This window comes from Papaver somniferum, chromosome 9, assembly GCF_003573695.1.
Source record: "Papaver somniferum cultivar HN1 chromosome 9, ASM357369v1, whole genome shotgun sequence".
NCBI classification, from domain to species: Eukaryota; Viridiplantae; Streptophyta; class Magnoliopsida; order Ranunculales; family Papaveraceae; genus Papaver; species Papaver somniferum.
The window spans coordinates 39107112-39134775 of record NC_039366.1 but is presented as its reverse complement, the minus strand read 5'-3'; the positions used below and the strand labels follow the sequence as shown (position 1 = coordinate 39134775).

Below are 27664 nucleotides of genomic sequence, written 5' to 3'. Positions count from 1 at the left end.
GGATTACGACAACAGATCCAACACACAATCAATCTCTTTCATCCATCAACACTGTCAGAAGCACATCAGCAAGCTTTGACTATTGAGGCGCAAACTAAATTATCCTTCTCATCATGGTCTACTGTTCGTTCTTCTCGACCAAATCAGACTCCGACTGCGACAGATGACGCTATATCTGTCAAAGCAGACACACCCATTGTTCCAGCTCTTGACACTCGACAAACTCGACCAAACTCAATTCGTTGCTTTTCTTGTGGAGATTTAGGTCATCGACAGTCTTCCTGCCCCACTAGAAACAGAAGAGGCCTCCTCCTTGACACTGCTGGTAATGACGTTGAAGTAATTTACGATGAGGAAACTACAGAGCCACAGGATGAAGTAGAGGTTCTTAAAGCAGATAGCGGACCAGCATTAATGTTGCGACGTGTGTGTTTAGCTCCGCGTGGAACAGATATCAACCCTCAACGACATAATCTTTTTCACTCAAAGTGTACTATTGGAGGCAAGGTGTGTAACTTCATAATTGATTCTGGTAGTAGTGAAAACGTCATTGCTGAGGAGGTTGTAACCAAACTTCAATTATCAACAGAACTACATCCTAACCCCTACAAGTTGGCATGGTTGGATCGGAATACTGATGTACTCATAACTCGACGAGCATTGATTTCTTTTTCGGTGGGAGATTCGTATAAGGATCAAATTCATTGTGATATTGCTCCAATGGATGCTTGCCATCTACTTTTAGGACGTCCTTGGTTATCTGATCTTCGAGTACAACATGATGGCTATCGTAATACCTACAGTTTTCGTTACAATAATCGCAATTTCACTCTACAACCTTCTTTGCCCGAGAAACAACATACACCATCAGCTCCAGTCCTTTTCTTGCAGCAAAAAGCTTTTGAAGAAACACTTCGCGAAGAAAGATATGTTCTAATATTGATCAATTCGGTTGTCAGAAAGTCTTTGCCGTCACCTCCAGAACATTTTCAAAGACTATTGGAAGAGTTTCAGGATGTTTTTCCTAATGAGTTACCACCCGGCCTTCCTCCACTCAGAGATATTCAACACCATATTGATCTAATTCCAGATGTTGTTCTTCCTAATAGAGCTCATTATCGTATGAGTCCGAGTGAGCATGAAGAACTTAGACGACAGGTTGAGGAACTTGTGTTGAAGGGATATTTACGTGAAAGCTTGAGTCCGTGTGCAGTCCCAGCTTTGCTTATACCAAAGAAGGATGGATCTTGGAGGATGTGTGTCGACAGCCGTGCTATAAATAAAATTACAGTACGCTATAGATTTCCCATTCCCCGTCTCGACGATCTATTAGATCAAATTGGAGCTGCAACGATTTTCTCTAAACTGGATCTTCGAAGTGGTTATCATCAGATACGGATCCGCCCAGGAGATGAATGGAAGACGGCTTTTAAAACTCGCGAAGGACTTTTTGAATGGCTTGTCATGCCCTTTGGCTTGTCCAATGCACCAAGCACTTTCATGCGTGTTATGAATCAATCTCTTCGGCCCTTCATAGGTAAGTTTGTAGTTGTTTATTTTGATGATATTCTCATATTTAGTAAGTCCTTCACTGAACATCTTGCACACTTAAGAGAAGTACTTCTTGTTCTCCGTCGAGATCGACTATTTGCCACAAAAAAAGTGTGAGTTTGGCTCTCCTGAGGTTCACTTCCTTGGATACATCGTCTCAGCACAAGGTCTAGCCGTCGATCCGAGCAAGGTAGAAGCAATAAAATCTTGGCCTACTCCTACTACTTTATCTGAAACTCGAAGTTTTCATGGTCTAGCATCTTTTTATCGAAGATTTGTGCCGCAATTTAGCAGTTTGATGGCACCTATCACTGATTGTATTCGTCATGATAGTGTCTTCACTTGGACTGCCGAAGCAACTACAGCTTTTGAGATCATTAAGACGAAATTGTTATCAGCACCTTCTAGCTTTCCAGATTTTGAACTTTACCAAGTTTTTGAACTTCATAGTGATGCTTCTAAGTTGGGCATTGGTGCTGTCTTGAGCCAACGCAACAAACCTATTGCCTTCTTCAGTGAAAAACTGGCTGGAGCTCGTCTACGTTATAGTACTTACGATGTGGAATTTTATGCAGTGGTTCAAGCAATCAAACACTGGAGACATTATCTTTTCCATAAAGAATTTGTTCTTTACACAGATCATGATGCTTTAAAACACCTGAACAGTCAAGATAAAATCTCAGCTCGTCACGCATCATGGATATCTTACTTGCAACAATTTACGTTTGTTATCAAACACACGTCAGGTGTTTCTAATCGAGTTGCTGATGCCCTGAGTCGTCGCCATTCTTTGCTGAGCGTTCTTCATGTATCAGTTCCGGGATTTTCCACCTTTGCTGATTTATATGAGTCTGATGACTTCTTTGGTCGAGTTCTTCTTGACGTACAGAATGGTCTTTCTCGAGATTTCACTATGCACGATGGCTTTCTTTTTCGAGACAGTCGTCTTTGCATTCCAGACTGCAGCCTCCGTCTTAAACTTGTTGCTGAAACACATAATGAAGGACACATTGGTCGCGACCGGACGTTGTATTTACTTTCTCAGTCTTATTTTTGGCCTGCATTGAGACGTGATGTTGAGCGTTTTGTCGAACGTTGCACAGTGTGTCAGACATCAAAAGGTCATTCCACGAATGCCGGTCTATACCTTCCTCTCCCTATTCCAACACAACCATGGACGGACATCAGTATGGACTTTGTGATGGGTCTTCCTCGTACACAAAAGGGTTTCGATTCAATCTTTGTCATTGTTGATCGTTTCTCCAAGATGGTGCACTTCATTCCATGTAAAAAGACTTCAGATGCAGTCCAAGTCGCAACATTTTTTTTCGAGAGGTTTACAGACTCCATGGATTGCCAACTTCCATCGTTTCTGATCGGGATTCTCGATTCTTAGGACATTTTGGAGGTCTTTATGGAAATTACTAGGAACCAGCCTTGACATGAGTTCCGCTTATCATCCTCAAACGGACGGTCAAACAGAAGTGACCAATAGATCTTTGGGGAATTTGCTTCGCTGCCTTGTGGGAGATTCTATTAAAACTTGGGACTCAAAGCTTCCTCAAGCAGAGTTTGCTCATAATCATTCACTTAATAGAAGTTCAGGGTTCAGTCCATTTCAGGTTGTTTATGGTCTTCTCCCTCGTGGTCCTTTGGATTTATCTACTCTTCCAGACCGTACACGTCTTCATGGTGTAGCTGATGATTTTGTAGACAACATTCATACGATTCATACGAAGGTTATTACCAATCTCGAGTCATCCTCCTCAAAGTACAAAGCTGCGTCTGATTCTCGTCGCCGTCGTGTTCTCTTCGAAGTAGGTGATCAAGTTTGGGTATTTCTCACTAAAGATCGAATGCCGGCTCATGCTTATAATAAACTCAAGGCAAAGAAAATAGGTCCTGTCACAGTTGTGGAACGAATTAATGACAATGCTTATCGCCTACAACTTCCAGCAAACATCAACACTTCGGATGTCTTCAATGTTCGTTATTTATCACGTTTTGTTCCACCAGACCCAGTTCCAGATTCGTGGTCGAATCCTTCTTCCCCGGCGGGACCTGATGCAGCATCTTGATACCTTTCCTAATTTTGGTCTTTTTAGATTTCCTTTTTCTTTTATAATTCCTTTTCTTAGATGTTTGATTTTTAGGAAAGATAGGTTCATATAAATAAGGGATTGTAAGATAGTTTTATTCATTCAGTTTTAAGAGATAATACACTAGAGTTTTCTCTAAAGCCTTGCATTGATTTGATTCTGTCATCAATTCAAGAGCCTTGCATCGAATTTGATTGAACTCTTCGATTCAAGAAGTCAGGTCTCTAGAAATTTAACCTATATTTCTAGATTGAGCTGAATCACCGTTGATACGCTGCGCCAGGTAGAGTTGAGTTATGCTTCCTTTTTCTTAATTAGTTGTTAAAGCTGTTTTTCTGATCAATATTTGTGGTTATAAACACAGCTCATTGATCGGAAAGATGAAGCTACCTCCATGGAAAGTAAATCTCTTCGCTCAAAAGCAACCACATCAAGGTAATCTGGACTCCTATCTTATTGTGCGAACGAATCAACAATTTTGTCTTTTTGTTTGCAATATTGATGAACCGAAGATATGGTACTTTTTGATTGGTTTCTCGATCTTATGTTTAACAATTGGGTGTTTTTCAGGTTAAGCAGATGGAATCATACCAAGATATTTTCAGATTTTGGAGAAGATTCTGAGGATGATAGGTGATATGGAAGCACAAACTGTTACTAGTCGACGAAGCGCTTCTCAGTTCAATACCAAAGCATCTGCAGCAAGGTCAGTTACTACAGTGCTTGAGCAGACTTCGTCCTTTCACTTTATGAGATGAATAATTTTAGTCTTTTAATAGAATGTCGAGTTGTCTGTTTCTTATATAGTTCAGCCTGCAGTGAGATTATCGAATGGTTGATGTTCATGAGAATGATAAACTGAGGCTCTAGGTCGTCCTGACATAATTCTGGATATCAAATCGGGTGATTGATGTTCAAAACTTTATATGTATCTACTGCTAATATACAACATGCTGATTCTGGATATCAGATGGAATGCCGATTGCGTTTTGACACAACTAACTAAGTTTAGCTTTGGGAGGCTTTTCCTGAAAGACTTCATATATTTTTAAAGCCACGCAGCAACTGTCCACATCTGAATTTCTGTAGTTTACCAGTAACTATTTCTGCGTGGTTCACTGATCATGCGCTTTAAAAAAAAACATTCTAAGAAAGTAGGCATTTGGTGTAAGTAAGAAAAAGCAAAGTTTATGAGATGAAATGTTCTGGGGAAGGTTTTGGGTTCTGGAAAGGGTATTAATGAAGAATATATCCCACTGAGTTCCCTTGTTTGGTTGTTTTGGGAGTTGAAGTCTTATACTATTTAACTTAAGACCTATGAACTCGTTTCATTATTTTTAACCTGTCATCTGGAGATCTCTCTAGTACATCTTGTACAAGTCTGCTCTCAATCGTGATTTAGGCAACAGGCAATATGATCCCATTTTGGTTTTAGTTCTATCTTGAGTCATGATTTTTGTGTTCGGGGTGTTTTCTACTTTATTCAATACAAGGCAAGCCTCCTTTTTATCGACACTTTTCCCATTCTTCTTCCATGTTAACTGTACCATGGATATAACTGAATACCATGATAGGAGCACCTGGTTATCTTCTATTCAAACTGTAGAGTGGAATAGTCAATAAGAAATGTCCGAACATAACTGAATGTGCTAAAGTGAAATTTTGTCCTGCAGTTCATTTGTTTTCGTGTTGATCAATGATCAATACATGTCTGTATGTGTTAAATGGTCACGCTAACAGGGATTATTTGAACACGATTTTCCATACTGCTCTTGGTCTCTGATTTGACTTTTATTATGGAAGGTGGATTAGTCCCATCCTTGAAACCCTGGGTGTTTGTGGTGAAATGAATTAAGGTCTTTTTTCTATAATATGAACTCATTTATTTTTGTTCTTCTATTTTATAATTTCTCTTTTTTATTTTTCTAGGAAAACGAATCATATCTTCCTCTGGCGCCACTCTCTTTCTCAGACATTGGTTTGTTGACGAGAATAACTACAGGACTACCCAAGGCTCTGATAGGCTTATTACCCCCTTTGGTGAGGTGGTGGATCATCAGGGCAAGTATCATGGACCTTTCATCTTTAAAGGCGGCATTTAGAGCTGCTAGTTTATCAACTGCATCAAGTGACACATCACCCGCGGTATACAAGCCGTCCTCTTCAGGCAGCTGATCCCACCAGTCTTGTCAGTTCTGCTTTTGAAACCCTCAAGACCAACAAGATTGAGCCCTATTTCAGTTCTCTGAACATCAAACAAACCCTAACAAATGGGGCTCAGTCATGTTGAATTTTGTTTGCGGCGTGAGGTTGTATCTTGGAAGATCATCTTCAAAGGTGATTTGTTGGATCCATATAGATTGACATTAGATGGAACAAAATCAGCGTTTGCTGCTGGATTTGGAACTCATGAGGGCCCACCAACAGGACCTCTTTGTGCAGAAACTGGAGCTTGTGGCGACTGAAGCTCCCCCATGAAGGATGATCCAAGAGAAGCTTCAAGAGTCGGGGACATTGTCATCATTGTGAACTTCAGAACCCCCTTGACTCGAATTGTTCAAAGTACTAATAGATCCTCCCTCATAACCATGGAGACTTTATGAGGATTCTATAGGATGACACCGAACTGTTAATGATTGTGCCCTTCTGCAACAAGAAAGAATGTGTTGGGGGGGATGCAACATTGCTGACCTCAGGTTTTAACTTTGTTATCTTTAATTTCAGATAGAATGTGTTCTGGGTCCTCTCATGTCAGTAATTGTAGAGCAGGCATCTTGATTAGCAGAGTTGTATACTGGATCCTGACTCCCTACATCAACAGTAATTTCGCCAGAATCTTCAGATGAACCAAAGGTTTCATCTTTAATCGAGTCAAAAAATTCTTTCTAAAATGCTGATAATCAAGTGGGCCGAATTTTGTCTTACAAATTTTGTTTGTTGGGGGAGACCAGTCAGACACACCGAGATTTTCTCTTGTATCTGCATTTTCTGCGCGCAAGGTAGGCTAGTTTCAGATGACTAGCGGGATATTGAGGTCCTTTTGCTATGGAACTCCAATATCCATTCCATGCTGGTCTGCTATGCCGTAGAAGAAACAGGTCGGCTCGTTGTCACAGATGGTTGAGACAGAGTCTCATTTAGTACAGGTGTTACCCCAATTTCTGGAATTCCAGAATCAGTCACAAAAACACCTTGCTTTTCTTCCATTTTCCTGCGAAACTCAAGGGTGGTAAAAGCAGACATTTTTCTCCAGCTCAGATGTGTTGGCCATTATTGAATTAAGTGAGAGAGAAACCCATACAGGAAAGAAAAGAGATATGTAGTTAACATCTTACTCGAACCACCTGGGGATATCTTTCACAAAAAGCATGTGTTTAGCGAACTGCCGACTATTCAATTGTTGCGCATTGTGAAGTGGCAACAAAAGTAGGGAAGGGCATGCTCGGCAGCAAATTCACGCTGTGCTAAACAAGGCAGATTGATCAGAAGAAAAAAAAAGTCGTGATTTATAAAGTACGATTTTCCTCAACCTTTCTAATTGTACTAGAAAAAGGAAAAACATTTTACTTTCTTCAACTTTTTAACAAGAAAAAAGCATTTTAAAGATCTGCAATGCAAAACGAGGAATTCCTCACATGTAAGAAAAGCATAAAAGTAGAAATTAGAGAGAGTACCTGCTTGAGAATTGAGTCTACAAATCCCAAATCACACATGAGGGTGGGAGCTGAATGATTCTCAACTGTACGCTGTTGGACCGTCTGCAAAATCTCCAATGTTGCATGTACGTTCGTGGTGCACACCAATTCTCCCAGGCATAGCAAAGGATTAACTCTTACCTGACAATGGTTATATCATCAGAATGCAACCCAAAGATACTGATTTTTTTTATTTCTTACAGCAGTATTTTCACAGATGAAGACAGTCTATCAGGCGCTTACGGAACATATACACAAGGCATCCATTCCCTCTAACAGACATAAATAATCTTAAATTAGATAAATTGATTGTGCAGAAAGAATGGATACCACTATCCTTACTGAGGCTGTTAATCATTTTGATTTGAAGTAATTGGGGCCGTTTGGTCAGTTCATGAGTCAAAATGCATGTCATTCACAAAACAAACAAACTATATATACAAATGGATTGCATTTTTAGTACTTCGCTTTCGGGCTTGCCAAGAACAAGTTATTTTCTTATGTGGCTATAATGTGCCAAAATGTAACATGACGCTAAATGGTCTCTGTATGCTAGTTGCTACAAAGTAAGCCTGCAGCAGTTAACACCGATCAAAAAACAAAAAAAAAAGCCTGCAGCAGTTAATGAACTAGAGCATAAACAGTAGTAACAAAGACATATATACTACAGCCACCAATGTCTTAAATGCTAACTCGTGCACACGAGGCAAAATTGCTTGTTTCCCCAACTGCACGAAATTAGTTAAATGTTTGAGATTGATAACAAAGGGAATGTGACTGGAGAAGTATGAAACAAAATCGAAAATACAGTTCACTTTAATGGAAAAGCATCAAGCATCTTTTGAGTGACAAATTAAAGTGAGTGTCATCAATCAAACTGATCAAGTTCTTTTTATGTTTCAAAGCACAAAGGTTTAGTAGAAGTGTTTTGAAAATCAGATATAACAAATACAACACCCGTGAGAATATAAGATGAATTAGAGCTTAACAGATCCAAGACCAGAATTATAATTCATATTATCAGTGACAGCGAGGTGCACCTGAAAATCAAGCTGCTTCATGAGACCACAGTTCTTTGTAGAACTTCTTCTTGTATGTGGGCATCATTAACATCACAAGCGCGCACAAGCAAGGGAAGCACATGGGATTCTGCATTTTTTACAAGTGAATTCTGTAAAAAATAGTAAACTCTTTTCAAATTGACATGTACTCCTGTAATTAGAACCAACTTTAACACAAGCAGAAACAACAGGTTCTTTAAATACAATTCAAGATGAGCATAAGCATGGTTTTACTACACACAAAACAGAATCTGATATTGAAACAAAATTCAAATTGACAACCGAATAAGAGAAAATTCAAACACATAACATTATAAACTAACTTCCATTTCATATTATTTTGCCTTTTTGTTTGTTCCCATACATCATATCACCCACAAAATCACTCTTAACCCCCCAAACCTAGAAACCCTAACCCTAACCATTTCCTATTTCTTTTTCTCATACACATGATGCTAACATATTACTTACCACCCTTCACATGATTAACTACAGTACTAATCATGTAGGTTGCTGCAATTGCTCCCATAAATCCAACACCAACCTTTAAAACAGGAATCCCTTCATTCTTGATAATAGAATTGGTTTCGTCCCACTTCCTTTCTACAAGTGAATTGGTTTCGTCCCACTTCCTTTCTACAAGTGAATTGCTAGACTGACAAAAATTGGTACCAAAACATTTGACTGCAGAGCCTGGTGAATTCTTAATTCCATTACCGATTCCAGACCAAAAACCAACCGAATTCATCTCTGAATCTGGAAATTTCTCTTCCACGACAGATACACCACCATGAGAATTTTCTTTGACAATTGTTCTCCCACCATAACTAATTGATTGTATTGAAGAAGAAGATTTTGACCTAATTATATCACTCATCTCTCCTGTTGGATTTTTCAATCTCTCAGATCCAAAACTCAAATCAAAATATGACCTTTATATAATATTGGCTTTTTGGATATTCTCTGATTGGTTCTTTTATTTGACGCGGATTGAGTATATTCACCGTTGGATTTTATCTAACTTTTCACAATGAACGGCCCAGAAGGACGTTTTTTGTTGTGTTTTCTCTTAGACACCAAGAGATTGTCTGGGATAGGTCGATCCATATGACCAAGGATCGAAAACTTTTGTCGTTGGATTGTAACTAATCAACGGCATGACCGATATTGTCATATTGAAAACATCAGCTAAGAAAGATCGAAAACATATGTCCTTGGTCCGTTGGTCGCTAAACCATATGTTGGTTAGTTATGGGATTCAGCAATCAGCATTCCTCATTGCATTGACTAAGAATGCATGAGCAGTACATATGTAGCTTCAATATACCATCTTAGTTTAAGTGCAGGGACTGTTCCGGAAGGACGAAATTAGTTATCTACATCGTGTTACGAACTTGCAGATCACCTCAACCTCTTGCTACTGCCACTAGTCCTACTCACTGCATCAATTAGATTTCTTAATAAGCTCTACAGTCCTTCTAACAAAATGTGGTGATATAGTGCATGTAGACTTCTTTTTAGGTGTGGCAAACATCTCTAGATCAAGTCTAACCGGTGAATTAGCATAGTTAATGCATGTTATTGAATTACTTCTAACCTTGGATGGGGTTGAGTCTCTCTTGTTTGTTATCCCAGAATTTTCAGCACATCCATCACCAGTAGGCACAATCCTGTCACTAACATTGCACCATAAATTCACATACACATCCTCAACAACAACCTTATCCCACATCTCATACCAATGGGAATCATTAACCATATATTTTGGTTTATCATTACCAATCCAAATCAATCCAAATCACCTCAACCTTCTTAGTTGGTCTAAGTTAAACAAAGCATGAACTTTATCACAAAATGCCTTCAACCCTCCAGAATTAACATCCACATTTTCTAAATAGTTAACCTTATTAGTCCAAAAACATTCGACCCTAAAACTCCTAGTAGGGTACTTAACATATTTCCTGCACAAATGAGAATTGAACATAAGAATTTGTATCCAAATAGCAACTGCAATTTGTAACGAAAACCCCCTAATACTTGAATACATAATGACTAAATTGTTAGTTTTAGAGATTATATGGCACAAATGAGAACTAAGTTACATAAACCCAATTTCTTTCAGAAATGATTTAGGGCTAATGGAAAAAATCCCCAATTTCTTTCAGAAATTTAGGGTTTATAACCCAAAACATAATCGAATGAAAAAAACAACAAATTATCAGAAAGTTGAAAAACCCATTATCTTCTTTCACAAATTTTGCGTTTTATCAGTCAAAAATCGATAATTAAAAAAACTAGGGTTTCTGAATCGAGTTTTAATTCTAAAAAAATAGTATATAGAGGAAGAACTATTACCTCGTGATTTGAGCATCTTGATGGAAAAAAACTGACATTGGTTATCAGAAGTTGAGTAACAGTGATGATTGGTGATGTGAAGAAATCTTTAAACTCGTGTAAGCAGAACAACTTTAGTATACCGAGACTACGAAGAAATGTTTGTTGGATCAGGTATGAACAACAATGATTCATGTTTTCGCTACCATCTTTTCCATTTCTTCGGAGAAGAAGATATCAAACAGAAGCGGCGACAAAATGAGGTAGGAAGTGGATCTTCTTAGTATTTGTGTTAGGGTTTTCTTTGGTATTGATCCAACGGCCCTCCGTTTCTAGAAAAAAAAAATCACGAAAGCACACGTTCAAATGGCTCGATTGAGGGGTAATTAGGTAACTATTATACCTGTCAAAACCCAGACACGAGTTCACACGTGCAAATGACACGATCAAGGGGTAATTAGGTAACTGTTGAACCCGACATAACTCTGAAACGTGACATAACAGAACATTTAGCTGTCTAATGACCGTTTTGATAATACTTTGTAACAGTGGGACTTTTTTGTAAACCGGAATAAGGAAGCGTGATCATTCTTGTAAATACCCTTGTGTTTTCTCTTAGATACCAAGAGAATTTCTACGAATGGTCGATTTAATGACAACGGTAAAAGAGCCAAGGTCAAGGCGTCCAACAATTTTTTCTTTTGATGGTCAACATAATTATAGTGTCCAGATTGGGTACATCCATATTAATTGAGGTATACCCATTTTGTTCTCAACCATAATAGTGGACTAATGGGTGTTTCATGTGTTAGAGCACTACTAGGTCGAACTCGCAAGCGTTGCTATCTCAAGCTTGTTGTCAAGTTTAGTTGACAAAACTATAAGTTTTGATTTCTAGTCTACATATAGCTATGTCTCAGATTAGGATAGAATGTGTAGTTAAGCTTTAGATTTCACGACATTCATCGATTGAAGACGAAGAACTACTAAAGGGACTTTGTGGAACTTCATCAACAAAAGGTATATGGAGACTTGAACTCAAGCATCACTCAGAAGTATATTTCTATTCTATCTCATATTAAGACAAAAGTCGTATAGCTATATAGACTTTACATTATACACATTTGATATTTCGAGCTGAGTTTAACTCACTTACATATTTCTCGAAATATGTGTTGGTAAGCTTTCGTTTTAACCAAGTTCATCTTTATCCTTGACAAAAGTCAAAAGATGATCATGTGAAAATCGTCTGGTAACATCTTACATGATTTGTGTGAGACAGTCATTTGATGTAGTCTCGGAATGTTTCGTATTAATCAATTGATCACTTGAAATTTTATTTGAAGCTAATAGTTTGTGTGAGACAGCTATTCCCGTCTTCCAAGAATGTTTCAATGATTAATATGGAGTTTAGAACAATTAACCATTGATTGGATATAGCACAGTATACTTGTATGCTAAATATTGCAAGTTATTCAAAGTCCGGGAACCATAGTATGCATACCCGTATGCGTACTGGTTTGATAGTTGAAGTCCGAAAACTTAGTATGCATACCCGTATGCGTACCATACCCGTTCGCATACTGACGAACCCAGACCAAGTCCGGAACTCTAAGTATGCGTACCCGTTTGCATACTTGTGTGGGTTAAGTTCTAAAATCGGTTTGTTCATGAACAAATATATTTATATATTAAGGAATGCAATATTTTGCAAACCGTGGCTATAACGTTCATGAATTGATTCAAGTGAATCAAAATCGATTTTGCTTCAATTGTATCTTTTATACTTCTATGAGAATATAAACAATTGAAAAACTCCATAACTAGTTTCATTTGAGTTATTTGAACTAGTTGTGATTAAGATGAACAAGATTGATATGAATGTGTTCATATGGCAAAGTTCGGTTAACTATTCTTGAGCCAATTATGTGCGCACGTTTGGGTACGGTTACTCATACCTAAATGAAGTCACATTTCGTTTGTGTATAACAAGCTAAGTTCGATCTAACAGTTGAAAGGTATTAGCTTGACTCTAATCAGGTTTTCATCTAACGGTGAATATTGAATGCTTTGTTACCAAGGTAGCATATTGATTGCAAACCCTGATTTGAACTATATAAGGGAGAACTCTAGCAACTGGGAAACCTAATCCTCACACCTCATATGTGATACTAGTTGCAACTAAAGTCGATTCTCCTTTAACCTAGGTTTTTCCTAAAACCATTATAGGTTAACGACTTAAAGACTTCATCGGGATTCTGAAGCCAAACCCTATGTATTTGCGTGTTCTGATCTTACTTTGTTCTATCGTATTGAGTACTATCTTCTCTAAGATTTGCTCGAGATTTAATCTCCGATAGGTAAGATAAAAAGTATTCACAAGCATCTTCGTCTCATCGTTTGTGATTCTACAATATCTTATTTCGCTTCCATACGATTAAGATTATTATGAGGTGATTGGTATTACTAGACTGTTCTTCGGAATATAAGTCCAGTGTATCAATTGATTCCTGTTCACCTTGATTTATCAAAAGACGGAACAAAAACTCGTAGGTATTTCTGTGGGAGACAGATTTATCTATTCAATAGACTTTTCTGTGTGAGGCAGATTTGTTTATCAAGTCTTCTACTTGGGGTTGTAGAAACTCTTAGTTGTGGGTGAGATTATCTAAGGGAATCAAGTGCGCAGAATCCGGCGTGGTTCAAGAGGCGTAAGGAACGCGACTGTACCTTAATTAGTGTGATAATGGTTAGGGCTCAACTACATTTTAGTCTGAAGTTAACTTGTTGTAGGCTAGAGTCTGTAGCGGCTTAATACAGTGTGATGATCAAATATAGACTAGGTCCCGGGGTTTTTATGCATTCACGGTTTCTTCGTTAATAAAATTTATCGTGTCTGTGTTATTGCTTTTCCGCATTATAATTTTATATAATTGAAATACCACAGGTTGTGCGTAGTTCAATCAATTAGATAATCCAACCTTTGGTTATTGATATAAATTGATTGATACTTGGATATTGGTCTTTGGTACCATTGAAGTTATTTATCATATTAATCCGGCTCACATATTTCTATCTGTTTGATTGCAGATTGATTTGAGAAATTGAGATTTAACTCTTGGATGTATTTTCTTTGATTGAGTCTGACTGTCTAGCTAGTTGATTCTCTTGGAAATATATTGGGGTTAGTCCATATAGATTGCCTAAACGAAATATTGGGTGTGGTTGTTAGACCCCCGTTTTTTCAATTGGTATCAGAGCGGGCAAACACGTTGAAGACCTCATAATTCTATGTTTGTAGCAATTTGACTCTATGGACAATTGTGTTATCTCTGACAAACGCATCACCAGAAATAAAAAAAAATTTCTATGAAATCTGTTAAAGAGAAAGACTTGTCGATCTCACATATAGATGAACATGCAGTTCACATGAAACAGACAAGTATTGATATGTGTTACCCTGATTATCTTACTGACGAGTCTGAATCTGAAGTAGAAAGGGAAGCAGCCCAGAAAAGTGCAGCGATTCTAAAACTTGTTAGAATTCAGGCAGTTGATATCAATAGGCTGAAACACAAGGTCAATACTATGGTTAGTATGGTAAAAGATCGTGATTCCGAATTGAAGGTTCTTCGTGAGGAAAATGTTGCTTTTGGTTCTTCCAAAACCTTATTCGAGGCTAAACTCAAAGAAGATTCCCTTGAAATAGAACGAATATTGAGTAATATCTTTATTCAAGACAAAGGTCATTCTGTGGAGTCCGTCATACCAATCACTTCTGATTATGCCATGATATTAGAAAACTTAGCTAGTTCTAATCATGTTTCTCTAATGAAAACAGCTTCAGGAGCTAAACTGCAAACCCTTCCTATAGCTAAAGAAGTGTTTGGTTCTTCCAATGATCATGGATTTACCACTTTTCATGTAAGGAAGAAATCTTCTAACGGTGTGTCTAAAGCTACACACTCTAATCACTCCGGTGATTAGAAAGTATGTCTTTTTTGTGATTCAAAAGGACATGTTCAACGAAAGATATAACTGAAGAATGACAATTACTTTGGTCGACTTCAGCACACCTTAGATATAATTCTCAAAGGTGTAACTGATATACAGAGTTCTAAACCTATTGGCTTTATTACTCTTCTTGTGAATTCTTCTAGGAAAGTCAGTTCAATATGCTCATCGAACATTCGAACCAATTGTGGCAATAATATAAATCGTTCAAGGAGATTTGAGAGAGGTTCTTCTCAACCTAATGTGAAGAATGATGTTCACCAGTTTGTGGAAGCAACGGTGGAGATATGACGAACAACCTTAATCTGATAATTGAGGGATACAAGGATCTTATCAACAGGCAATCAAAATCCTCCATACAAACTTCTTCTGGTAAGGATTCGATACTTTCTCACATCACTAAGATTTACATGGACAAAACACCTTTTCACAAAAAAAAAAAAAATTTGGGGGGGGGGGGGCTTCAGCCTAGGTAAGCCACCCCCCACCTCCGTCCCTGACCATCAGTAATCAGTTAGACCAAGTAGAGGGTGATCAAGAGATCTCTCAGAACTCATAAGTGTACATTCCTTACTCGTCCCATTAATCCTTCCTAGTGGAGGAAAGAAGAAACTATCATCCAGAATTCTTGATGATGTGATAGTTGGTTTTTTGGGTGCAAAATTCCGTGGAAACCAACCTTGCATATTGTGCTAATGGCTAGCTCTCGAATACACTTTTTCTGGACGATATTCCATTTGATGCTTATCCTAGGCCGGTCCCTATGGGGAGGCATAAAAGTTGTTTTGCCATGCCAGTAATTATTTCTGTGTGGTATTAACGATATATGTATCATATATTCGTACCACTACAATCATTGCACCATCATTGTAACAATATCTTCTAGTCTTCTTGTTTTATAGCACTGCAACAAATAAGTTTTAGTCTTCCAGTTTTGTAGCTTACTTAGTTAGATATGATTTATCTTTACTTAGTCTTTGTTCTCATGATTTATTGTAAACTGTAAATTGTAACTATATATATAACATTGAATGGAATAAAAATCTTCACTGTTGTGAAACCAAATACACTGTCTTCTAAATTATTTTATGGTAACATCGTGCTAGGTTAGATCAAAAACCTTACAATCATCCTAGGTTAAATCCTAAATCCTACAAACATCCAATTCTCCAGACAATGGGAGACAGTGAGAACACTCGACCTTCGAAAACTCCAGAAACCACAGAGAAAGGAAAGAAAGTTACTGATGAGAACCCTCATCTTCAACCAGATAGTCCATACTATATACATCCAGCCGACAATCCCACCATCGTTCTTTATTAACCAGTTCTTTCAAGTGAAAACTATGGCACTTGGGTACAAGGGATGCGAAAATCTTTGAGTGCTAAGGAAAAGACATGTTATATAGATGGTACAATCGAAAATACAACAAACCCAGCATATTCCTTATTGGCAGCGTTGTGATTATCTCGTTGGAAGCTTGGTTTGCAACTCTTGTGAGCCATAGATTGGTCGCAACGTTATTTCCTTTGATACTGCACATGAGATGTGGATGAATCTGAAGAGTCGCTTTGCACAGTCTAATGCAACCAAGTTGTATGCCATCAAGCAAGCCATCTCGAGTCTGAAACAAGAGAAAAATATTGTTGCTCAGTATTCCACTTAGCTGAAAACTCTTTGGGACCAATTGGACTCTTTCCGGCCTCCCATACCATGCATCTGTCATGTAGGTAAGACTCATATTGAACAAAACAACCAAGACCGTGCAATGGAAATTTTGCAGGGTCTCCAAAGTTGTTTTTCAAACTTGAGAAGTCAGCTCCTTATCACCGAGCCATTACCCTCTGCTGCGAAGTTATACAACCTTGTTCGTCAGGAAGAGGAACAACATGGACTCAATTCCTTGGTTGTGCACAATGTGGAATCTGCAGCTTTCAATGTAAGCCTCCACGACCCTAGAAGCAGCCGACTATTTCCCAACAACACCAATGGTGCCAGCAACATCAATACCAAACGTCAGAGACCATTTTTTGATCGCTGCAACAAACATGGTCATACGAGGCTCATCTGTTGGAAACTGAATGATTATCCGAAAGATGCGTCAAGGTCATATTCTCGTGCTTTGGCTTCTGTTGCTTCCCCTGTTGCACCATCCATTGCTGATGAACAATATGCTCGCATACTTGCTCTGCTCGATCCGGACAATGGAAACATAACACCATATTCTAACTTTGCAGGTATCACTTTGTCCTGAATTTCTAATTCTTCTCCTACTGCCTTACTGTTCTCTACACTTATTTGGATTGTTGATAGTGGTACTACTCACCACATGTGTTCTTCATTATCATCTTTCCACACTTATGCAGTGGTTGATAAACCAATTAAGGTACAATTACCAGATGCATCCTTTACATCTGTGAGCCACATTGGACAGGTTGATTTATCACCTACTATTAAGTTACTTGATCTTTTTTATGTTCCAAGTTTTAAGTTTAACTTAATATTGGTCTAAGTTAAACAAAGCATGAACTTTATCACAAAATTCCTTCAACCCTCCAGAATTAACATCCACATTTTCTAAATAGTTAACCTTATTAGTCCAAAACCATTCGACCCTAAAACTCCTAATCGGGTCCTTCACATATTTCATGCACAAATGAGAATTGAAGATAAGAATTTGTATCCAAATAGCAACTGCAATTTGTAACGAAAACCCCCTAATACTTGAATACATAATGACTAAACTGTTAGTTTTAGAGATTATATGGCACAAATGAGAACTAAGTTACATAAACCCAAAAAAAAAAACAATTTCTTTAAGAAATGATTTAGGGCTAATGGAAAAAATCCCCAATTTCTTTAAGAAATTTAGGGTTTATGACCCAAACATAATCGAACGAAAAAAACAACAAATTACCAGAAAGTTGAAAAACCCATTATCTTCTTTCACAAATTTTGCATCAGTCAAAAATCGATAATTAAAAAAACTAGGGTTTCTGAATCGAGTTTTAATTCTAAAAAAATAATATATAGAGGAAGAACTATTACCTCGTGATTTGAGCATCTTGATGGAAAAAAACTGACATTGGTTATCAGAAGTTGAGTAACAGTGATGATTGGTGATGTGAAGAAATCTTTAAACTCGTGTAAGCAGAACAACTTTAGTATACCGAGACTACGAAGAAATGTTTGTTGGATCAGGTATGAACAACAATGATTCATGTTTTCGCTACCATCTTTTCCATTTCTTCGGAGAAGAAGATATCAAACAGAAGCGGCGACAAAATGAGGTAGGAAGTGGATCTTCTTAGTATTTGTGTTAGGGTTTTCTTTGGTATTGATCCAACGGCCCTCCGTTTCTAGAAAAAAAAATTCACGAAAGCACACGTTCAAATGGCTCGATTGAGGGGTAATTAGGTAACTATTATACCTGTCAAAACCCAGACACGAGTTCACACGTGCAAATGACACGATCGAGGGGTAATTAGGTAACTGTTGAACCCGACATAACTCTGAAACGTGACATAACAGAACATTTAGCTGTCTAATGACCGTTTTGATAATACTTTGTAACAGTGGGACTTTTTTGTAAACCGGAATAAGGAAGCGTGATCATTCTTGTAAATACCCTTGTGTTTTCTCTTAGATACCAAGAGAATTTCTACGAATGGTCGATTTAATGACAACGGTAAAAGAGCCAAGGTCAAGGCGTCCAACAATTTTTTCTTTTGATGGTCAACATAATTATAGTGTCCAGATTGGGTACATCCATATTAATTGAGGTATACCCATTTTGTTCTCAACCATAATAGTGGACTAATGGGTGTTTCATGTGTTAGAGCACTACTAGGTCGAACTCGCAAGCGTTGCTATCTCAAGCTTGTTGTCAAGTTTAGTTGACAAAACTATAAGTTTTGATTTCTAGTCTACATATAGCTATGTCTCAGATTAGGATAGAATGTGTAGTTAAGCTTTAGATTTCACGACGTTCATCGATTGAAGACGAAGAACTACTAAAGGGACTTTGTGGAACTTCATCAACAAAAGGTATATGGAGACTTGAACTCAACCATCACTCAGAAGTATATTTCTATTCTATCTCATATTAAGACAAAGGTCGTATAGCTATATAGACTTTACATTATACACATTTGATATTTCGAGATGAGTTTAACTCACTTACATATTTCTCGAAATATGTGTTGGTAAGCTTTCGTTTTAACCAAGTTCATCTTTATCCTTGACAAAAGTCAAAAGATGATCATGTGAAAATCGCCTGGTAACATCTTACATGATTTGTGTGAGACAGTCATTTGATGTAGTCTCGGAATGTTTCGTATTAATCAATTGATCACTTGAAATTTTATTTGAAGCTAATAGTTTGTGTGAGACAGCTATTCCCGTCTTCCAAGAATGTTTCAATGATTAATATGGATTTTAGAACAATTAACCATTGATTGGATATAGCACAGTATACTTGTATGCTAAATATTGCAAGTTATTCAAAGTCCGGGAACCATAGTATGCATACCCGTATGCGTACTGGTTTGATAGTTGAAGTCCGAAAACTTAGTATGCATACCCGTATGCGTACCATACCCGTTCGCATACTGACGAACCCAGACCAAGTACGGAACTCTAAGTATGCGTACCCGTTTGCATACTTGTGTGGGTTAAGTTCTAAAATCGGTTTGTTCATGAACAAATATATTTATATATTAAGGAATGCAATCTTTTGCAAACCGTGGCTATAACGTTCATGAATTGATTCAAGTGAATCAAAATCAATTTTGCTTCAATTGTATCTTTTATACTTCTATGAGAATATAAACAATTGAAAAACTCCATAACTAGTTTCATTTGAGTTATTTGAACTAGTTGTGATTAAGATGAACAAGGTTGATATGAAAGTGTTCATATGTCAAACTTCGGTTAACTATTCTTGAGCCAATTATGTGCGCACGTTTGGGTATGGTTACTCATACCTAAATGAAGTCACATTTCGTTTGTGTATAACAAGCTAAGTTCGATCTAACAGTTGAAAGATATTAGCTTGACTCTAATCAGGTTTTCATCTAACGGTGAATATTGAATGCTTTGTTACCAAGGTAGCATATTGATTGCAAACCCTGATTTGAACTATATAAGGGAGAACTCTAGCAACTGGGAAACCTAATCCTCACACCTCATATGTGATACTAGTTGCAACTAAAGTCGATTCTCCTTTAACCTAGGTTTTTCCTAAAACCATTATAGGTTAACGACTTAAAGACTTCATCGGGATTCTGAAGCCAAACCCTATGTATTTGCGTGTTCTGATCTTACTTTGTTCTATCGTATTGAGTACTATCATCTTTTTTATCCATCCTGATTGTTAGTTTTTGTTGCGTCAGAACATCTTATTAGGACAAGAAAATTTATTAACTTGCTTAAATCTTGTTGTTACCTTCACCATATAGAAGAAGAGAAAAAAACGATTAATTGGCTTTAAAACTGGATTTTTTTTGTTTTTTTTTTGAATGAATTGGTTGATGAAGAGAGTGATAAAATCTAGGATTGGAAATGAAAATAAATTAGGGTATTAGGTTTTATAGCGCGTTTAGATACAAATTTGCTTATTCAAAAGCAGAAGTCAGAAACAAAATTATTTTGCTTCACAAAAAGTTGACTTTTCTGCTTCTAGAAGTAGTTCTGAAATATTATTGCCAGACTGAGTTTTTGACTTCCAGAAATGGAAAACTAACTTCTGAATGTGCGTCCAAATGCGCTTTTAGTATTTTGTTGTTTTAATACAAAGTAATTTGGTCGTTCACCCACACCCTGTCCTCCATCTAGTTGGGAATAAAATTTGTGTGGGCCTCAAATAAAACACATAGCCCTCAAACAAACCTAAGCATTCTTCGGGTTTTGGCACCATCCCAGGTCCCAAGTAAACTGTTACCCTCAATTTCAACGAACCATTTTTTGGGGACTACTAAAAAATGGTGAGGGACTAGTTTGTGATAGAAATGCCCACCTTATACTTATAAGGGGTGCCCTAAAGTGTGGAATTGACTAACCTACCCTTCACCTATATATATAATCACCTCCTCCCATCACCACCACCTATGTATATAGAACCACCTCCTCCCATCACCACCGCCGCTCACCACCACCTACCACAACCGACCACCACCACCATCGACCACCTCAAATCACAATCACCGCCACCTCTATATATAGCTTAATTTAAATCATTAACAAAACAAAATCAAAATTATAACAAACGCATTACTTTTCATTCGTTTTCCGATGACAAAAATGAGAAGTAATCATCAAAATGAGTTGAAAATGAAAGTTACAGAGAGAAGTTCGGCTAGGAGTTATGTGAAATTTTTTGTCGAACTAGCCGAACTCCACTTTAATGGAGGCTTTTTTTCAGAGAAAAATTCGGTTACGTCGAAAAAAAAAGGTCCAAGCCGAACTCATAGTTCGGTTACGTCGCAACAAGTTCGGTTACGTCACAAAAAGTTCGGTTACATTGCAATTTTTTTCTCCTAACCGAACTTTTCTCTGAAAAACCTGCATATTGAGTTCGGTTACGTCGCAATTTTTTTTCCTAAACGAACTCCTAGTTCGGTTACGTCGCAATTTTCTTCTCCTCACCGAACTTTTCTCTGAAAGAAAAAACTCCATTAAAGCTGAGTTCGACTAGCTGTGTTTTCAGAAATATTAACCGAACTACACTTGCAGATGAGTTCGGTTACCTGTTCTTCAGATTTCGTAGCCGAACTTTTTTAACCAAACCAAAATTAATTTGTAATTTGTTCATTTTGAGGAATGTTTTGTCCAATTCAAGCACCGTTAACTAAATTTGAAGTATCCATGAGTACCCAAAACATCATACTCTTGTGGTGGCTCTTAAAGAAAAAGATCTTAACATTTTTTCTTCCAAAACCCTCATTTTCATTATCACCTTCATCTTCATCTTCTCCCTCTCAATAATTTTTTTTTGAAAAAATCAACTTATTAATTTAATCTTACTAATCATTAATTAACTCACAAATATTATACTAATTTAATTATCAAGGGCAAATTTGGTACTAAAAAAAACTTAGATAAGAAGTGACTCATTATTACTTCTAATATCTACCCAAAAAATGGAGAGCAGTCCCCACCATTTTTGAGTAGTCCCAACAAAAAAATGGTTCAATTTCAACAGCTGTTTCGGAAAAATCTTGTAATTACTTCGACAGCATCGACAGCTTTAGTGAAGATTCTTCTTCTTCCATTCTTAAGCAACCCCTTTCACAGTACCAGCCGGTGAGTATTCTTCTTCTTCCATTCTTCCCAATAATTGTTTGAATGCTTATCAATTTTTTTGATTATTGTTTGACATTTTGTAAGATATGTTGAAATTAGTTGGGGGTTTTGTGTTAAGTGTTCTCAATTATTGGTAAATTACTTGAAACTTAGATGATTGGTTCATTGCATTTAGGAACAGAGAAGAAGCCATTATTTATTCTGTGATAGAATTTTGTTCAATATGCGTCTGGACTCTGGACTCCAAAGGATTTTCGAGAATTGTTGGTACCCTAGAACCGACAACAGTTTATGCTAGTTTCTGACCCAAACAGAAAGCTTTGAGATTTTGGTAAAAGAACTCATGGTGGACTGGTTTCTGAACAACACCTAACCATCGCAGAGCAAAAATTCATAACTCATCAAACTTACATCTCGGGGATTAGACCCATAGCTTATTATATTAACATGATTGCGGTAAATATAATGTTCCCCTGTATGATGTAGACATAATACAAACTTTTTTTTTTCTTTTGTTTCACAAAAGAGGATCAGATCCTCATTCATTCAATGATAAATTTTTCCTATGTTAACCCTGTTGTAAAACTGGGCTGGGATACTGGTTACATTGATAATTCCAAAATTGAAAATGTAAATTGTTCATTAGGACTCTAAGGTTCTCCCCTGGCCATGTCTTCTTGATACCATGACGATTACAGAAGTTAGATAAATGAGCTGCCTCAATTATATGGTATCTACTTTTTAAAATGAAACCTTGCACTTTAAAGTTTATGCAAGTTCTTGGGTCTCCATTGCAGTCTTCACTGATAGTGTATCTCTTTTCTCTAACAGTAGCATACATTTCCATTAGCAACATGAGTGTCTGTTCAGAATCGCTTTGGAAAATAACGTTTTGTCCTCTACGCTTGGTCGCTAATTGGAAAGCTTCTTTGGCTCCAGTTCTCTCAAGTTCTTCTCTAGTAAGACAGTCTGCATAACTACCACTTCCTTCATCAATGTTACCTGCATAGTCAGAAATAGTTATTCCCACTGCAGAGTTTGCCCTGTAATTTGACATTGACAAAGCAATGTTAATTTTCAGAGTCAAAAAACTGTCATATCTATGTGATTAGCGAAGACGTAACACAAACATTCTTTTGCATTGTATTTAATGTTTTCTTAACTTACATGGATGCTTTCCACAAACTGGACATTGACATAGTATGGATGCACTCCTTGTATAGAAAAAGCAAGACACAAAAAGGTCATTTAAAAATAAAAGAAAAATCATTTAGAAAAATTTAATGGATTTTTAAATTTGTGTTTGTCGCTAAATGGAACCATAAACCACGCTCAAAGGCAGCACTAACATAAGTTAGTGCCTGGGAGAAGCATTAATTAATATCTCATGTGAGGTGTATTTAAATAATACGATTCCATAGGCTATTGTAAGTTATTGACAGTTACCGGGCGAAGGTTAAATATGCACTAGCCAAATGTGGCATAGCTTTAAAGCTTTTTTAGCTTTTTAAATGACGTATATGAAAGTTTAATAAAAATGAGTGTTGTTTAGTATTGTCTTAATTTCTTTGTGTTTGATTAATATTTTGTTCAGAGCTGAGGGGTTCTTACTGTTGAAATCGATCTTTACACAAATAAAGGATGTTTAGAGGTGCAGCTCGTGGCGGAACTTCTTTTGGAATGTACTAGGCTCTTGAACGACGTGATGGTGACAATCAGAACTATCTTGGAAAAAGGTGTTTGCAGAGCTGTTACAAATACCAATGAGAAGGTCGCTGAAGCTCTAGTTAGTACTAATCCAACACTGCCGTCCCAGATCGACCAGGCTATGATAGATTTGGAGAAGACTGAAAATGAGGTTGAACTTGGCGCAAATGCTATACTAGCTGTTCTGATTGTTTTCTGTCACCACCTTCACAGAGAAAATCAATTGAGGAGTCGTGCCAACCAGCTCTAATACCTATCATCATTTAAAGGCTATTATTATCGGAAAGTATGGAAGAAATGGGTGCAATGTTGATGAAGCTGGTGGATTTGCCTTAAATATGCCAAGTTTCACTAAAGGCTCAAACCTCGTCAAGGAACCAATTGACAGAGGAGATTACAGTGATAGAATTAAGATAGCAATGGATGTTGCGGCTACTGATTTTTGCGTAGGTACACCTAACTCTGTATGGTTTACCGTATTGTATTGTGTCTATTGAGGATCCATCTGACAAGGATGGTTGGAAAGAGTTATTTACATGCCTAAGGATTTTCCAGGTTGTTGGAGTCTTGGAGATGACTTGTTGATGTCAAACCTGAAACGTACTGAGAAAGCAATAGATGAAATCACTTGCAACATGCTCGTCTTAAAGGTGAATCAGATTGGGACTGTTACTGAAATCATCGAAGCTGTGAAGCTAGCTAAGAATGCCAACTGGGGAGTAGTAACTTCCCAAAGATGTGGAGAAACTGAATATTCCTTCATAGTTGAAGCTGATTTATCTGTGGTCCTGCCCACCAGTCAGATCACCTAGCCAGGGGTGAACAGCTTGCTAATATAACCAGTTGCTTTGGATTGAAGAAGAGCTAGGTGATCAAGCGGTTTAAGTGGGGTGCTGTATCCACTTTTCTATAGGTGGTCGCTAAGAGTAGGAAACATTAAACAGATGGATGAGGTTGGTTCTTGTCTGATGCATGAAAGGATAATTATCATAATAGAAGTCACAAATAACAGATGAACAGAAGCAGAATAGCAGTACTGTTTTCTTTTTCAATACCTGTCCTACTTCCTTTTTTTCCCTTATAAAAAAAAGATGAAGAAAATGATTAACACAAAAACATGCTCCTATGGTATAACTTCGAACTGAAGGCAATAAAAAGCAATGAGAGTAATGGAGGGAAGATATGGAATTCGCAGCCTTGCAGGTAGGTTACAAACTCTGCTTTGTTTACATTTCTCTTTGTACATATGAAATAGATAACCTTTTAACTTTTTGGCTCATATTTATCCCGTGATTACTATATTTGCACTAAAATGATAAATATGGATCACGAAAACCCATTTCACGTGTGGCCATACTGGGTACAAAAGCATGTGCAACCACTACAATCATGACATTTCATCTTAATCACACACCTATTGGTTGGCACCTCTGGTGAGATATCTTATAATGTACGTTCATCTGGGACAGAATTAATTAGTACCAAAAAATCCTGTTTTGCGTGTGTTGCTAATTGCTGGCTTTCTGATAGTTAACATAGAATCAGGGCATCCAAAACTGTATCTGTATCGACTGCTAATGTACAACACCCAACTCTGGATATCAGATCGAATGCCAATTTCGAACTTAGTTTAGCACTGGGAGGTTTTTTTTAAACGACTTCATGTATTTAAAGCCACGTAGTAACTGTCCACATCCAAATTTTCAATAACTATTTCTATGTGTTTCGTTCGATCATTTGCTTCAAAAAAAAAATGAAGGAGAAAATAAAGGAAGAAGGTATTTTGGTGTTAGTAAGAAAAAGGAGAGTTGGTGAAATGAATTGTTCTCATGAAGGTTTAGGGTTCTGGAATGGGTACTAGCGAAGAATATGACCCGCTCAGATGGGCTCTCTCTTAATCAAGGCTCTGCTCTCTGTGTATAGCTTTGACATTGCTGATAAAATAGTTCCAGTTTTTGGCTGTTTCGAGAGTTGCAGTCTATACTGTCTGAGAATTATTAATTCGTTCCATTATTTTTAACGATTATCTAAAGATGTGTCTACTACATCTTGTACAAGTCTGCTCTCAATAGTGATTTAAAGAAGCAGGGGATAGGATCCCATCCTGGCTTTAGTTCTTTCTTGAGTCATGGTTTTTTGTGTTCAGGGTGTTTTCTACTTTCTTCAATACATGGCAAGGCTACTTTTTCTCGACTCTTTACCCATCCGTCTTCCATGTTAAACTGTTTTGTGTATATAACTGAATTCCATGATATGAGCACCTGGTTATCTTCTATTAAAACTGTAGAGTGGAATAGTCCATAAGAAACGTCCGAACAGAAATGAATGTGCAAATTGAAATTAAGTCCTGCCATTTCTTTGCAGGTACCAATATATGATAGAGAGATATGGTTTGGCGCAGGCACTTCTGACTCCCCTTGTTGTAGTTGCCTCTCCATCATCAGTTGTTATCGTGTGTTGATCGATTAGTTTCCTATTCTTACACACAACCTTATTTACACCTCTCTCAACCCAAATATCCATTGCTTCTTTCGATTTTCTATTTCGATTCGTCCCATCCTTGAAACCCTGTGTGTTTGTGGTGAAATGATTTGAAGTCTTTTTTCTATAATATGAACTTGTTTGTTGCTGTTCGTGTTGCTATTGTACAATCTCTCCTTTTTGTTTTTGTTTTCTGGGAAGATGAATCTAGCTGTTTTATATTCCTCTGTCTCCACTCTATTTTTCGCAGATGTTGTTTTGTTGACAATGATCAAATAACTACAGGACGGCCCAAGGCTCTGAAAGGCTTATTATCCCCTCTGGATGGCAACAACCGTTGGCATTGGGTTTGTCCAAGCAGGAGTTTGACTTAAACTGTCCTGAGAAGTACACTCACCGACTTGGATCCGTTTTGTTTACGGCACAAGAATTGCACACAAGCCTGTTTTGCTGGATGTGCACTTGAGCCATGAACTGGTAAGAATTTATGACTCCTTCAGATATATACAGATAGGGCTATATGGTCTTTCTGGAAACTGTCTGTTAGTAACTGATAGATCGGATTATATGGAGTTTTTCATGCAACATTTTCCCAACATGCACCACTATATGCATGCACTTATCTTGAAAAATTGTTATCCACATCAAATACACTGCCTTGTCTCTTTTAGCAATTTGATCCAAAGGGAGGATTTCATTGATACTAAAGAGTTGGATTTCATTGATACTAAAGAGTTGGATTTCATTGATACTATAGAGTTATTACAAAAGCTTTATCTTCTAGCAATACAGAGTTCAGATACGAAGGAAAGTTCATGCATTTTTCATACTCTGTGCCTTTAGTTCTAATGCTATCGGCCAAAACATCTGCCGCTCTATTACAAAGTCTGTTTACCTATACACAATTTCCATCTATTAAAATATTAAAGAAGCAGCTGCGTTTCTATCTTGGTTCCTCCAATTTACTTGTATCTCATTTAGTATTTCTTAACGCGATTTATTTCCTCGACTTCTTATTTTCTTCAGGTGTACATAGTGTTTGGAGATGAGGAATACCTATTTCTGTTCCAAGAGGCTTATGGTCTGTGATACATTATGTCAGGATTTGACTGAGATATTGGCTGTATAAAGTAAAGCCACCAGAGATCTAAGGTCAAGTCGTCATGTTATTCACTGCTAGTTTCACTTGGAAGTTTGGCGGTGCTTACAAGGTGTGGAATGTCGTGTCCATTGAAATGTATTCAACTTGGAGGGAATGATTTTTCTTTTTGGAACAACTTCAAATCTCAGACAAGATGCTCACTGGAACTGAAATCCGTATTATACACCAGCCGACTGAAGACAATCACTCAAATTTATGATGCTTCGTTCCTCCTCATACTTATGTCAACCTCACCATAAATCCCTGGACCATCTAGAG

General features: G+C 37.4%; 2 long non-coding RNA genes across 2 annotated transcripts; both read left to right on the top strand.

Annotated features, from left to right (window-relative positions):
• The first annotated feature begins 4023 nt into the window (after nt 1-4023).
• LOC113308137 lies at nt 4024-5822 on the top strand. The gene is made up of 3 exons (XR_003339519.1): nt 4024-4085; nt 4221-4356; nt 5580-5822. It is a non-coding gene; the product is annotated as an uncharacterized LOC113308137 (long non-coding RNA).
• Nucleotides 5823-23669: 17847 nt separating this feature from the next.
• LOC113313998 lies at nt 23670-26710 on the top strand. The gene is made up of 3 exons (XR_003342203.1): nt 23670-24209; nt 24319-24966; nt 26495-26710. It is a non-coding gene; the product is annotated as an uncharacterized LOC113313998 (long non-coding RNA).
• Nucleotides 26711-27664: the final 954 nt, after the last annotated feature.